We start from the raw sequence: 11,191 nt of genomic DNA, 5'->3' as shown, positions 1-11,191 counted from the left end.
TAATTCTACATGTAAATCAAATGAGATTCTCCTACATCAATAATCTTTTATACAAAACAATTGTGATCTGCTGGTTTCACTGTTTATTCTGCCTGTCACCTTAAATTGATTAGAAATGTTATTAAAAATATGATTTTTGTTTTTAAGTGCACAACAATGTAAAAGAGATTTATAAAATTATAGGACACATTTAATAAACTTCAGTGTCGATTTCTGCCAAAATTATATCTGACTGAAAGTTTTATTTCTGAAATGTTCTGTTGATGCAGGAAAGATGATGCAGAGAAAAAAATCATACTAAAGCATCCCCTGCTTTATGGTCTGTTTGACTCTAAATGGAGCATCATTTACTAAATGAACATCATGCTGTATTGAAGAAGACTTGAAACTAGAGATTGAGACCATAAACTCATGTTTACAATGTTTACTGAGGGAATAAATCAAGAGAGAAGTAGAGTCATTTTCTCATAGACTTCTATACAACCAGAGGAGTCGCCCCCTGATGGACACTAGAGAGAATGCAGGTTTTCAAACACTTTCGTATTGGCTTCACTCGGCTGAACTGGAGTTTTCTGCCTGGCTGGAAAGAAACTGGAAAAATGTCGCTTACCTGTTCAAACTTAATTCTTCCAAAGTGATTTCTGAGGTTTTTCTGCTCTTTAAAAAAGAATTAAACACATGGAAGCAGGACTTAAAAGCTCCCGTAATAAAAAGAATGCGTATATGAGACACATATTTCATGTAAACCCACTTTGAGTCTCTCTGTGATCTCTGGACTGCAACGGAGGACAGTAGCAGCCTCACAATGTAAAAACCTCACTGAACAGTCAGTATGTAACATGAACATCATCCTCAGAGTCGCTTTAATCAGACTCTGACCGAAGCAGGCGCTCGACTTGAACACCTTCCATAAATCTGCACACTAAAGCAGGTATGCTGCCTAATGGGACGAGGAGCTCGGTAAAACCCTCCGACAATGAAAGTGATGGAGGCATAAACATTAACGACACAACGCCTTAACTTCAAAGAGGTTTCCATTTAGGAGAAAAGAGAATATTTAACCCACATGTGGATGAGAGAGAAGCAGGTGGGATCAATATCTGCTGCTCTGGATTATTTATGGCCTCAGACGTTCTGCCTCTTACAGTTGACCTTTACTATGTGTGCTCAACGAGCTGCAGGTCAAATACGAGTCATGTGAGTCGGCGATTGTGAGGCAGCAGACTATGTGTCTAGATTACATTACATTACATTACAGTCATTTAGCAGACGCTTTTATCCAAAGCGACTTACAGGAAGATTAAAAACTCCCCCATGAACACATTCATTGATTCAGTCATAGAATTGAATGAACTCATTTTAAATGGGTATATAGTTATTGGACTAGATCTGGCAGCAACCTCCAGTTCTGCTGAGTGAAGTCAAAGCTTCATGTCTTAAAGCTGCATTCTCTCTCCTGTCCACCAGGGGGCGACTCCTCTGGTTGTATAGAAGTCTATGAGAAAATGACTCTACTTCTCTCTTGATTTATTCCCTCAGTAAACATTGTAAACATGAGTTTATGGTCTCAATCTCTAGTTTCAAGTCTTCTTCAATACAGCATGATGTTCATTTAGTAAATGATGCTCCATTTAGAGTCAAACAGACCATAAAGCAGGGGATGCTTTAGGGCGGGGCTACACACTGATTGACAGGTCGACACCAGAGACGTATACGGCGTCTCTACGTCACTCCTCCTCAGTCCATATATGGTCACTTCCTGTTCACTGGTTGCAAAAAAAAATATCATGGCGACGGCCATAATCCAAGATGGCAACGACGATGACTACGTCCACTTCTGATAGACAATCTATGATGAAACCAAAAGTCTACGTTCATTTATTTGACATTACTTTTGTTCCTTAACGAACATATTAAACTTATGTAACATAACCAACACACTTATTCGAACCCAACTACCATCCTTTTCTAAACCTAACCGAGTAGAGGAACTCTCAGAAACATGTGTGTACTAAATATTGTGGTAATCCATCTAATATTTGTTGCACAGACCGACAGACCAACATCAACTGTTACCATCCGGAGAGACATACACTTTTGATCAACACCCTCCAAACCTGCAAAAACAAGAAGTGTGAAACTTTCACTTTTCCCTGTAGAAGAACAGAGTTTGTATTATTTCGTGATCCCACACGGATGAAAACCTCCGGTACTCATCGCTCAGCCCTGAGAGTGCATCAGGTCCTGACACAATATAAACACCACAGCGGAGGCAAAATACATTTCCTCCACAGAGCTCCTAACTCCAAACACTCAGAGCTGCACCACATGTACATGCGGTACAGTACACTCAGTCAACACATGCACTGCAGACCCCTCCGCTCATTCTCACGGACATCAAACAATAAAAGAATGTCACAATTACACAGAGCCGGCGCTACCATATTTCAAGAGAGCGCGGTGAGTCACTGGAACGTGCAGCTGCAGACATCTGGGTTCAATCAGCAGCCGAGTCTGGACCAGAGAGGTTGTTTCTATTGGACGAGAATCTGAAGATACTCTCAACAAAGCAGAAGAAAAAGAAATTCACATCTTCCTCTGAGGACTTTGAGTCGCCAATCAGAGGAGGAGCAAAGTAGTGATTCCATTTTTATTTGATTGTATGATAGGAAGGACCCTCAGATTTACATCAATCTCTCTTTAATTCATGTCAATCCCTCTTGAAAGAAATAGATAAATTGCATATTATTTCCTCAACAATCTCTTAACTGTTTACTCTTTAATGTAAAACACTTGGAGAGTCTGTTCCAGTCCCAGTGTCCCCCCTAAGACCTTAAACCCTGAACCTTCAAGGACTTTACTGACGTCACCTGGTAAATGGTTGAGTGTGAGAAACTGTAAGGACTTGAAATGGTATTTCCTGCGACGTGATGTTACCATGACAATCACAAAACATGTTATGTATAATTGTGGGATTTTATTCTAGATTTTTTTACTTTACTTTACTTTGTTTACGAGAGGAAATTAATAATCTGTTACCTTTTTTCCTGTCAAAACAGCTTCAATTTAAAAATGAAGATAAATATTTGATGAGTAAACCCGCTGTGTGACACAGTCTCTGCTTACATTCTTCTGATTTCATTTAACCAGCCAGGCTGAACACCCATGTGCCATCCTCTTTGTTTACCTTTTCTTTTAACCCTGCGGTTGAATGTCACATTGCTATGAATTGTGGGTAACTCCCTCAGGCATTTTTGCAGACTTAAAAAGATCTTCAAACACTAGACAATTTCATTGTGGGTCCGCACTAAAGCTTCAAGGAATTTGGAAAAACATGCTTCATAGACCAGGAGTTTGGACATTTAGATTGGCCGCAGTAATTTACTAGTGAAGCTTCTTCCACAGTAAAATAGTGAACCACCGAATCCCAGACCTTCTCACTCAGAAAAACAAAGACTTTAGGGTTTAGGGTTGTCCCACCGTCAAACTGTTGAGTGAAGACTCCCTTGAAGACATTTTGAGACATTTTGTAGGATCTGGACTTTTATTTTGTAAAATCTGGATGGCCTTTATTTTGTAAGATCTGTGGGGCTGTATTTTATAAACTCTGGACGGCCTTTATTTTGAAAGATCTGTAGGGCCTTTATTTTGTTTAGGATCTGGATGGCCTTTATTTTGAAAGACCCGTAGGGCCTACATTTTTGAACACTTCTTGTAAGTCTGCATTTCTACAGACTGTACCCAAAGGATTTACCCACAATTCACAGCAATGTGACTTTAAATACGGAGTTACCGGTGGAATCATGGAAGCTAGAGGTGTAAAAAACGGCAAACGGTCTCTAGCCTGGCATATTAAATTAAAATAGAAACATTAAGAATTAAAGATGGAACATAAAACCCATGAAATTAGAAGAATGTAAGCAGAGATTATATTTAAAAAACATTTTAATCAAACAATTATGTTATTGAAGCTGTTTTGACAAAAACAATTCAGAGTTTTGGAGAATAACCTCTCATCTCGTGAGGAAAGGGCCTGGAAGACGTTCAAATCAGGGACTAAAAAGTATAAAATAAACAATTTAACCTAACCTTTTATGAGGTTGTCATGGTAACGTTATATGTGCTGTCCCATTCGCATATTTACAACATTTCAAGCCCTTGCTGTCTCTCACACTGAAAAACCAGATGAAATCAGTTCCGTCCCTGGTGGTTCAGGGGGACATTGGGACCGAGCTTTACCTTCACAGGTGTTTTCACTCCCCCTGATTGATTGACAGCTCCCTCACTCAATGCACCTGTTAGAAACAACTTGATCACCTTCAACCTGAGCAGAGAGGGCCAATCAGATTGAACTGAAAACACCTGTGTGAGTGAGTGTGAGCTGCTTTAAGGAGGCTCTCAACCTTCAGTCCAATAAGGTAAAAAAAACAAAAACACAATTCAGCACCTTTAGATTAATGAATTAATTGTCAAATTAAGAATATATGTGAGGCAGTCAGTTAGGGCTCCTGAAAGCTACTTAAAAATATATAAACTTAATATTCTTAACTTTTTATTTATTTATTTCCCTCTGAGCCACTTTTATTACAAGGTTATTTTATTGGCATTGAACAAAAGTGAAGAATGTAGCTGCAGTTGACAGAGAGCAGGACTCCGTTGGGACGGGAGGAGGAGGACTCTGTGTTTACATCATGATGCTTGGTGTTCAAACAAGTCTAAGTCGATGGACAATGTTTTTTCTCATGTTTATTTTTTAATGTGAAGATGTCGGCCATATTATCTGCTCAGAGAAATGTTTTTGTTGCTGCTGTTTACATTCTTTATGATGCAAATTCAAGAAATGCACTACAGGAATGAACTGGTGGTTTTGTTTGTGTGTTTGTTTGTGTGTTGATAATGAGCTACACTAATATTGTTGTGCATCCCTGTGTTGCATTATGATAAAAAAAATCTTTTTTGTGGCCTTTTTTTTCTCACATTTCAGACCCTCTGCTGTTCCCGGCTCTCACTGTAGGTGGCAGCCTTGCTCAGGGAAAGAAAACTATAACTTTCCATGACACGAAGGTAACAACGGGAAACTTTTTTTTTTAACAATTTTTTTTATTTTTTATAGAGGCTTTCACATGGGGCTGCTTCAGCTGAGTCTGTGTGAGAGTCGAGCCTCTCTGGCTGCCACCGTTAATGGGAGGCAGATGGGCCTGGCCCGCACGCTGCACACTAATGAGGGAAATATGGAATCAGTGGAGGTTTCACACAAGCAGGCTGACTGGATGCTGATTGTATATTATGCTCTGTCGCTGTCAAACACAGTGAGAGAGGGCCGAGCCACTTAGTAATGCAGTCTCAGAGGCTGTATGGAAAAGAAGTTCACCCTGGATAAAATGTCACTCATACACTCACATCTCTAGAAACATCCCAGCAGATTAAAAGGTGATAATCTGATTTCTGTTTTGAGCACCACAAAGCACAATGTGACACAGATTGTTTAAAGCTGTATTTCCTAGAAGAAGAAAAAGGTCACTTAGTGCACAATAATATGGAAACAAGCAGATTTTGACTGTAAACCGAGCCGCTTCTTTACAGCCTACTTTGCAGTTTGCATGTGAATTTTAACGCATTCATGAAGGCAGAGCTGCTGGAGAGGACGAGGGCAAAGCTCAGAAACATGAGAGCGTTTCTCAGTACAGACATGTCTCCTAAAAATGATGTTCACATGCAATGAAACTTCATTGTCAATTACATTTTGAGGTCTACTTTTGACGTATCACAAATAACTTGCAAATGAGTCTGTGGAAGGCTAGAGAAGGAAGAGGTCGTGGAAGGGTCAAAACACACAGGACTTTCACCCAGGAGACATCTGTCAGTGTCCCGGGTAAAACCATTGGTATTATGGTATTTGTTACATTTTTGTTTAGTTTCAATTTTTGAAGTCATTCTAAGTCAAACCATGATGTTTTTATGAAACATCAACAAAGGTTATTTTGTAGCGTTCTTTGTTTTGTTTCAGTTCTTTAACCACACGTTTTAAACGGTTTAAAACTGCAACCAAAATACGTTTTCCTCGAAACGTGATTGAGGATGCAGTTTCATTTTATGGGAAAATAATTTTGCTTCTCAATGAAGGTGGTGTTGAAAAGATAAAACTACTGTAGTGGAGTAAGAAGTAGAATATTTCATCTCTGGAATGTACTGGAGGAAATGTAAATAACACACCTGAAGTTAGACTGTGATGAAATACAGAAATGTGGAAATATCAAACATTTCTGCATTAAAAATGTCTAAAAACAACTTATATTTACAATTTTATTTTAGAGAGAACATTTATTAAACATGTTTTTGAAAATGGCTTTTACCCTTTATATGTTAACTGGATGAAGGATTTTAGTCTTTGGACGTCTGGATCTTACGTTTTCAGAGAGAGAAGCTGAGCTAACGTTAGCATCAGTTAGGCTGACGTCCTGCATCCTTCGAACAGCGTTAGAAAAACTAATTGTTAACGAGAAGCTGCTTTATTCAACGTTTTAATCAGCGGGTCCCTTTGTTTTGGAGAGGAGACCTGTGTTCAGTTAAAACATATCACAAATTAATTATGCTTTTATTAAGCAGAACATTCAAACAGAAGATAAATGGAAAATATTCTATCGTGTTTTGTGGGTCGGTGTCGACGTATTTACCATCTGTGGAAACGTTTGGTTCTCCGTTAAGGTTTAAATTAAAGATCTGTGGGTTTGAACCAGCAAATGACGACATGTGAATGAGACGTGATAGACACAAAAAGGACAAATCATGAACACAATGCTGCAAATCTTATTCTCATTTCTGTAACATACACAACAGAAATATGTCAGTTAACGTCAACGACATGTTTGTAAGAGTTGGCTTCATGTTTGGGGGTAAATCTGTAACCTCAGACCCCCCCTCAAACGCCTCTTTATTCTCAGCCCATAACTTCACCAACAGAAACTGAGCCAGCTGTGATGTCATCTCTGAGGGACGGCCAGCAGATCAGCGGTTTGAATAAGACCTGGATCTGACCGACCCTCTCAGGATGTGATCCCCTCTACAGTTTGTTTTCTTTGGTCTCAGTCAGACTGGAAAAGCCACAAACTGACCACGGACCACGGCTTCTAAATCAAACATCATTCACTGGAAAGAGTTTTGTTTATAAATCAGTGGGAATGGTTGAAGTTTTGATGGTTTTATGGAGACAAAAAAAATGTTTCCTGTCAGTGAAACTCAGGGTGATCAGCTGGACTGAAGTAACAGCTGAATGATTTTGGTCTACTTGGCTTCCTGAGTAGTGAGAAGCTTTTTAAGACCTGTAGGGCCTTTACTTTGTAGGATTGTGTTGACCTTTATTTTGAAAGACCTGTAAGGCTTTTATTTTGTACGATCTGGATCGCCTTTATTTTGTTGGACCTGCAAGGTGTAGGCTGTTGGGCCTTTATTTTGTAAGGTCTGTAGGGCCTTTATTTGTTAAAATCTCGATCACCTTTATTTTGAAAGACCTGTAGGGCCTTTATTTTGTAATAACTGTAGAGCCTTTATTTTGTAGGATCTGGATAACCTTCATTTCTTTGACCTGTAAGACCTTTATTTTTGTAAGACCTGTAGGGCCTTTATTTTGTAGGACTGGGTGGCCTTTACTTTGAAGGATCTGGTGCTGGCTGAGTCTAACGCCTACGTCCAACAGTTAATGCTGAATGGAAATTCTGTGAGAACAAAAAGAATGGAACTTTTCCGTTGTCGTATTTCCATTCAATTATCAAGCGCATTCTTTTGAAAAAAAATCTCCTTATTATTTATTCATTTATTTGTGTATTTATTCTTTATTTTATGTTTCTTGCAGTGGGTTTTTTAAATATTTATTAGGCAAAGTCTAGCTTCTGTCCACTCTTCAAGCTGTAAAACAACATCCAGAGCAATCTTATGTGAGCTGAGCTGAGTATGTGTGTGAGTCGGGGTGATAACTCCCGTTAAAGTATGACGAGTCAGGATTTATTGGTTGTTTTTGACGGCTCTCCACTGATTAAAGAGCCAATAATCAGTGTCTCCTGCATGTCAACCACTTTGTATTCACCACTTTAAGTCTGCGTGCCTTAAAAACAGTTTGAGTCAAAGTAGAAACTTGGCCGACCTTTACACTCATTGCATCATTAAAACCACAGCAAAGAGTCTTGTTGCTTTACTATTTATGTCACAGTGATGTAAAGCAGTTCACTGAGATGCATGAAACATCTATGATTCTTTTTATACATAAAAACAGCACACATGTTCTTTTCTTTCATGGTTCCTGAGAAAATCTGACCAAAGAGTTTGTTGATGTATCCTTTGCTTTGGAAGAGGCCTGTTCCAAAGCAAAAGGAAGATTCAGGATTGATGGTGGAGAACACGTAAACATCAGAGAAGTGGTTCAATGTGCCGGAGAGTCATAATCGTTCACGTAGGGAAGTTATTGTATTGGAAATGATTTGATTGCTTTCAGTCGCACTGCAGGGAAGGATTGTTGTCTGCAGGCCGCAGCCGCAGGAGCAAAGGACAAAGATAATAACTCGGCATGAAGTTGGAATAAAATCTAGTTTTAACCATTTGAAAAAGTGGCTCCGCTGACATTAGAGCAAAACTGTGCCCTACTGAAACTACTATGAAATGCCATATATTAATATTATTTTACATTTTCACTGAGTTCAATCTTTTAACAAACCAAATATTTATTCATTTTCACAATTTTAATACTTTAAATGACACAATAATTGAATTTTTTCTGCATTATAAATGTTAGATCAGACTTTTTATAGTCTGATTACGTCAATGATGACCGAACTAACCGCTCTGATGCTGATCTGAAGATCTCATGCGTTTGACTTGATGCCTGAAAACGCTCAATCTTTCCACCATGTGCCTTCGATCCCGTCACATTAACACATTTCTCTTCCAAACAACTACGTTTCCATTGAAGTGAAAACATCCAGCGAGGCTGCAGAAGGAAACAGCTCCTCTCTGGAAGGAGACCCGGCTGGACCTCCTGAGTGGAAGCTCGTCTGGATGCCGCTGCAGGAATTGCGTCTCATCATGACGAGTCATGGAAAGTCGGCTCGGTCATAGTTTACTGATGATAACACGGTCTGGGGCTGATGATTCAAAGGAGTCGGAACACAAGCTGTTTCCAAGATACTAAAACATCATGATGTACCCCCCATTCTGGAGTACTCAAATACTACGACAGTACCAGCAATAATATCGCAGTAATTTAATGCATTTAAAGGTATTATCATTGTTATTGTTACTTAGTTACTTTTCATCCAGCGCCACCAGCAGGTCAAAGTTTTTACTAATCTTGAAAAATATGTCATCATCCCCTACATGGACTGGCACATTTCATTCTCATTTGTGGTTCCCAGAGGAAGAACCCTACAGACTTTAGTGATCCAGCCTCACCAGCATGTCAAAGTTTTTACTTATCCTCAGAAATATTTCAGAAATAACATCCTTTTGAAGGACTGGACAACATTTTTATCTTTATCTGTGGTCCCCAGAGGAAGAATTCTAAAAACTCCTATTACTTTTCCTCGTACAGTTACTCTTGATCCCCAGAGGATAAACCCTATTGACTTTAGTGATCCTCTTACTTTCCTACAGCGCCACTATCAGGTCAAAGTTTTTATTTATCCTGAGCAATATCCCTCAACATCCCTTCCATGGACTGGCACATTTTCATATGCGATCCCCAGAGGATGAACCCTAAAAGCTCCTGTGACTTTTCCTCCAGCGCCACCAGCAGACTGACATTTGTGCTGACAACTATCAGAAGCATTTCCATGTAATTGACACACATTTAGGATGAATGTTGATCGAAGCCCTTAGATGAACCATAATAATCATATCAAAAAGTAACTGTAGACTGCAAACAATGAACAAATGTAATAAAAAAATCATTGACATTTTACCCAGAAACAGCTCTATTTTATGAGTTTACATCATGTTGAATGTAAAACTTTACATTTCAGCCTCTAATCCGTTCCTGGAACAGAACTCTCCCTGCCTGTATGGACTTTAAAGCCTCTCCCAGTATGGCACCAGTACAGTGGAAAAAGCTGCTGGCCGAGCCGCAGGGAAGCCGGTGTCACGGCGACGGCATGGCGGACGAACTCGCAGCGATCTGAGGAGGAGGCATGGTATCCATCTCCATACAAGAAGAATAAGCGTTTTTTGTGGACACGTCACCTCCACAAGAACGTTCATTTATTGCAGTTGATGTAAGCAGAAAGCAAAAAGGAGGTGATTTATGAATGGAGCCATAAAAGCCAGAGAGGACCATCTATAATGAAACAGAAAGGTCGAAGGTCAGGCCGAGGGGCTCCTGTTAGCGTCGGCTAAACCTCCTTCAGAGGACAGTTTATGGTTTTAGTTCTTCTCCGGTTGAAAAGAGTTTTATTTACAGTGACGCTACAATATGGAAGAAGTATAATCATTTCCATATGTGCATGAAAAAAATGATTTAACAGAAAGGAAAAGGAAAAACAGATAATGTAATGTACACAAATGTACTTGTAGAAAACACAATAATGATACTTAAAGGTTCTTTGAGGGACTTTAAACTGGTCCTGATCCAGTCTCAGTGTAGTCCTGATCCTCTATAGACCTCCATCAGTAAACAGACCATCAGAGAGAAGATCGTCTGTTTCTATAAAGTTATTCTTAAAGCTCGTCATCGGAGCCACCGGGTCGGATTCTGGAGAAACCAGATGACATCATGAAGGTTCACCAGAAACCAGTCCACCTGGACAGACCCAGATCAGACCAGAGATCCAGCAGAGACCAGTCCACCAGTGGACAGACCCAGATCCAGCAGAGACCAGTCCACCGTGGACAGACCCAGATCCAGCAGAGACCAGTCCACCGTGGACAGACCCAGATCCAGCAGAGACCAGTCCACCGTGGACAGACCCTTCAGCCTTGGACAGACCTGCAGATCGGAGCTCCGGAGGAGGGAGGAGGAGAGCTCAGCTCCCGGCAGCAGCAGCGTCCTCCTCCTCCTCCTCCTCCTCCTCCTCCTCCTCCTCCTCCTCCAGGAGTCAACAGGAGAACCAGAACCAGGACTGAGCGGGTCAGACTGTCAGACCCTGCTGCAGTAAAATGAGAGGTTTTCTAAAGGGACTCTGGTGCTCAGAAACACTACCACTTTAGTCCA

This window comes from Anoplopoma fimbria, chromosome 18, assembly GCF_027596085.1.
Source record: "Anoplopoma fimbria isolate UVic2021 breed Golden Eagle Sablefish chromosome 18, Afim_UVic_2022, whole genome shotgun sequence".
NCBI lineage: Eukaryota > Metazoa > Chordata > Actinopteri > Perciformes > Anoplopomatidae > Anoplopoma > Anoplopoma fimbria.
Note: the sequence above shows the minus strand (reverse complement) of the source record.